Source organism: Colobus angolensis, unplaced genomic scaffold (genome assembly GCF_000951035.1).
Source record: "Colobus angolensis palliatus isolate OR3802 unplaced genomic scaffold, Cang.pa_1.0 Scaffold106, whole genome shotgun sequence".
NCBI classification, from domain to species: domain Eukaryota; kingdom Metazoa; phylum Chordata; class Mammalia; order Primates; family Cercopithecidae; genus Colobus; species Colobus angolensis.
The window spans coordinates 3,165,608-3,170,450 of NW_012111586.1; the positions used below are offsets into that span (position 1 = coordinate 3,165,608).

At 38.8% G+C, this 4,843-nt stretch overlaps 1 protein-coding gene across 1 annotated transcript in view; it reads right to left on the minus strand.

The window, feature by feature from the left end:
• ZSWIM5 (zinc finger, SWIM-type containing 5) overlaps nt 1-4,843 on the minus strand; it is a 206,431-nt gene that overhangs the window by 56,216 nt on the left and 145,372 nt on the right. The gene's annotated exons all lie outside the window — the stretch shown is intronic.

Below are 4,843 nucleotides of genomic sequence, written 5' to 3' on the forward strand. Positions count from 1 at the left end.
CTGGGTGACAGAGCAAGACTCCATCTCAAAAAAAAAAAAAAAGACATCATAAAATTGGTGTACAGAGAGGCTAACACCACTGAGGTTCATGTATTGCTAGTTTACCTGGCAATAGGAGCTTTCTTTTTTAACCTTCTCACTGAATTAGCCATACACTCCATTGCCACCTAACGAAAGTATGCCCATCTTATGCTCATGTGCTCGGCATATAAAGGCAATAACACTATTTTTTGTATTTGTATTCTCCTGATATTAATTCACTTACTAATTAACATTCTACATAGTACTTTATTATTACGTTCCTTAAATGTTCTTCATAGCACTTTATTATTACTTCTCTTGCACCTTGTTTTACATTAGAATTTTGCATTTCTCATATATTCCCAACTAAGTTGAAATTTTTAAAAAATAGGGATTCATTTTTCTACTTCACAGTGTCAGGCTGATTACAGCACTGAGTTAATATTTACAGAATGAACAAATATACATCTCACTGACCATCTAGATTTAAGCACCACATAGGCATATATTGTGTCCTATGCTTCTTTTATATCCCAAAAGTGGCAAAGCAAAACAAATATACTCCTTATCCCTAAATATTTGTAAGTAACAAGAATTTATTCAGTTTTTCCTATACGCTATATACTTTTTATACATATACCCATTAGAATGTGTGCTCCTTGAGGGCAGAAGTTTTTGTTTGCTGGTATATTCACAATACATAGAAAATTGCCTGGCATATAGTAGGTGCTCAATAAATATTTATTGAATAAATTCCAAGGAACCTTCATAACAACTCTATGAGGCCATATTATTCTCCTAATTTTAAAATGAAGAAACTAAAGTTTAGACAGGGTAACTTAGATGTAAAGTATATTGGCCAGGATCTATATATTGGTCTCTCTCCAAAGCCTGTCTCTTTACTACAAGGCTATACTTTGGCCTTCAGTCTCATACTGCTGTGATTCACCAGTTGGTTTTAGCCCCCCTGAAGCTGTAACTGACGGTGTATCTGAAGATAGCCAAATCCCATCTTTTCTTGGCTTATTCTGCTACATAGAATATGGAATTAGTCAGAATAATGCATTTTTCCCACAGTAAGGATAACTAGAGTTCTTATCAGTACAGTGATTCTCAGGTATTAATATACAAAATAATTACTTGGGGTTTATGTGAAAAATGCAGGTTATAGAGTCTAACTCCTAACAATTCTGGTTTTCAGGAGCTCCACAGAGATAAAACTGAGATAAACTAGGTTAATCCAAGAACTGGGTTGTTGAGTACCTTGGAGCTAAGGATTGGAGTTAGAATGAACAGCAATGGTGCTCCAGCAGCAGAGGGCAGAGATGGTTTGAATACCAATTCTGTCCCTTGGATGGTTAAGTTAGGATATGAAAAAGCAGGAACAGGATCTAGTCTTTTAGGGGAGTCGGCCTTAAACAACTGGCTGGAAGTGTGGACTGATACCCTCTCCTCTAAGGGTTTGAAGGGGTATGGAAAAAAGTGGAGAACACTTGGCACCCAGGTGATAATAGTGGCAGTAGCTGGGGAAGAAATAAGGCACAGTTTATAAATATCTAGTGTGTATCTAAAGAAAACTGCTGGGACAGGGCTAGGACGAGTCAAAACCTTGAGAGTTACTAACAGTACAACTTCACCTAAAACTTCAAAAGGGTTTGTTTATTTGATAAGGAAAGGAAATTGTACAAATGTTTGCTGGTCTACAATGGACCCCAGGAGATGAGAAACTGAGCTGCTAAAATGGGTGACAGCAGCAAAAAAGGAAGTGAGTTAATATTTGGGGCATCAAGGTAACAAACTACAAGGAGTTTGTGTGATTGCTGAGGCAAGCAAAGTCATTTGGGAAGAGAATAAATTGGCAAGAGACCCGATGGAGAATTTTCTAAGACATTTTCATTTTCATTTCTAAGACATTTTCATTTATTCAGCCAATATTTATAGAGAGCCTCATATGTACAGAACCTGTGCCTGTGCCAAATACTGGATATATAATGGTAAACAAAGCAGACACAGAGCTTATAGTTGGGGAGAGAGATCTTAAGCAAATAATCGCATGTACACATTTTTGTGTGGAAAGGAAGAAGAGTCAAAGGCTTCTCTGAGAAAGTCAAGTTTAAGCTGACACTTGAAGAATAAATAGGAGTTAGCCTGGCAGAGAGTGGAAGAAATACTGTGTACTTTTTGTTCAAAAAAAGCATTACTTTGGTAGTTAAATACAACTATAATAAGGGAGGGAGGATAGAAACAGGATGGGAAAGGAGGATATTCTCTCAAGGAGAGGGAATATTATGTGAAAATGCAGGCAAAAGGCAGATCATGCAAAGTTTTGCATGCCACAGAAATTTGGATTCGATCCTAACAGTAATAGGAGGCCACTGAAGGATTTTAAACAAGAAGTGATATGATAATACCTCCAGTTATAGAAAAGTCACTTTGGATGGTGGTGTGAAGAATGGAATAGAGGCGATTAATAGTGGAAATTGAAAGATCAGTTAGATGGCTACTATAGCAATTTACATGAGAGATTATAGTGGTTTGATTTAATAGGGAGAAGTAGAAAATTATGAAATATATTTCAGAGGTAAAATTAACAGATCTTGCAATGTATTGCATGTGGAATACATAAAAGACAAAGGTGTTAGGAGTAACTACAAGGTTTTCATCATGATTCCATGGCTAGATGGTGGTGCTATACGGTGAATACAGGAGGATAAATAAATTTGGGGAAGAAGATCATAAAATCACATTTGGATATGTTGATCTTGGGATGCCTTTATGACATTAAATAGTTGGATATAGAGTCTAACGCTCAAAAGATATGGGCTGAAGAAATACATCTGTGAGGTTGGGCACAGTGGCTCATGCCTGTAATCCTGGCACTTTGGGAGGCCAAGGTGGGTGTGTTGTTTGAGCCCAAGAGCTCAAGACCAGCCTGCACAACACAGTGAGACCCTGTCTCTACAAAAAATACAAAAATTAGCCAAGCATGGTGGCATGAGCCTGTAGTCCCAATTACTTGGGAGGCTGAGGCATGAGAATTGCTTAAACCTGGGAGGTGGAGGTTGCAGTGAGCCAAGATCATGCCACTGCATTCCCGCCTGGGCAACAGAGTGAGACCCTGTCTCAAAAAACAAGAAAAACGACAACATTATTATTAACTGTGGTCACCATGTAGTGCAATACATTACTAAAACTTACTCTGTGACAAATTTTTAGAAACCTACCTCCAAGTGACAACAGGCCATAAATCAATACTCTATAGGTGTGGTCATGCAATAGGTTACAAATTCATGTCATGTTTAATCAGTTTGCCTTACTCCTTGTCTCCCTATGTCAGAACTCTGCTTACATAAAATTTGGGTCAGCACAACAAAGCTACTCCTCTGCTATGCTTTGTTGTAGTACATCTTATTCTCTAGGGAATTAGGAGGGCTCACATATTCATTCATTTCACAAATACAAATGAACACATATGATCTGCCAGTTTATTTTATCTATTCTATGCTTCTTTTCTTCAAATGTTTTATTCTAAACACAGTTTTGTGTTGTTTTAGACAGGGTCTCATTCTGTTGCCCAGGCTGGAGTGTAGTGGTGCGATCATGGCTAACTGCATCCTCAACCTCCTGTGCTCAAGTGATCCCACCACCTTAGCTTCCCAAGTAGCTGAGACTAAAGACATGCACCACTATGCCTAACTAATATATTTTTAAATTTTTTTGTAGAGATGGGGTCTTGCTATATTGCCCAGGCTGGTCTCAAACTTCTGGGCTGAAGAGATCCTCCAAAGTGTTAGGATTACAGGCATAACCCACCATACCTGGCCAAGTTTTTGAAAAAATAATTTCAACTCTTATTTTAGATTCAGGGGATATATGTACAGGTTATACGGGTATATTGTGTGATGCTGAGGTTTGGGGTAAAAATGATCCCATCACCAGGTAGTGAGCATAGTACCCAATAGGTACTTTTTCAGATCTTGTCCCTTCCTTTTCTCTCCGCTCAAGTAGTTCCCAGTGTCTATTGTGCCCATCTTTATGACCATGTGTAACCAATGCTTAGCTTCCACTTATAAGTGAGAACATGTGGCATTTGGCTTCCTGTTTCTGAATTAATTTACTTAGGATAATGGCCTCCAGCTGCATCCATGTTACTGCTGAGGAAATTATTTTGGTCTTCTTTTTTTTTTGGCTGCATTGAATTCCATGATGTATATGTACCACATCTTCTTTATCCAACCCACTGCTGTTGGGCATCTAGGTTGATTCCACGTCTTTACTGTTGTAAACATATGAGTGCCTGTATCTTTTTGGCAGAATGATTTATTCTCCTTTGGGCATATGCCCAGTAATGGGATTGCTGGGTGGCCTAGTAGTTCTGTTTTAAGTGCTTTGAGAACTCTCCAAATAAACATAGTTCTGATCATAATCACTTCCCCGATCAAAAATATTCAGTCATGCCCTATTCTTACTAAATTATGTCCAAATGCCCTAGAATGGCATTCAAGGTCCTCTATGCTCAGGCCCTATCTTTCATTTTTCATCTTGTCTTCCCCTACACTTATGATATGCCTCAGCCAGAAACAGTGTTCCCAGAACTCAACCACATTGGCTTATGACATACTTTTCCTCCTCCTTCCTCTAACCTGTTCTTTGACCAAAAAACCCAACAGTTCTCACTGTCAATATTATTTCGGTTCCAGAGTCAGGGTTGCAATGAGAAACAGAAACCATAGGCCAGGCGTGGTGGCTCACACCTGTAATCCCAGCACTTTGGGAGGCCAAGGCGGGCAGATCACGAGGTCAGGAGATCGAGACCATCCTG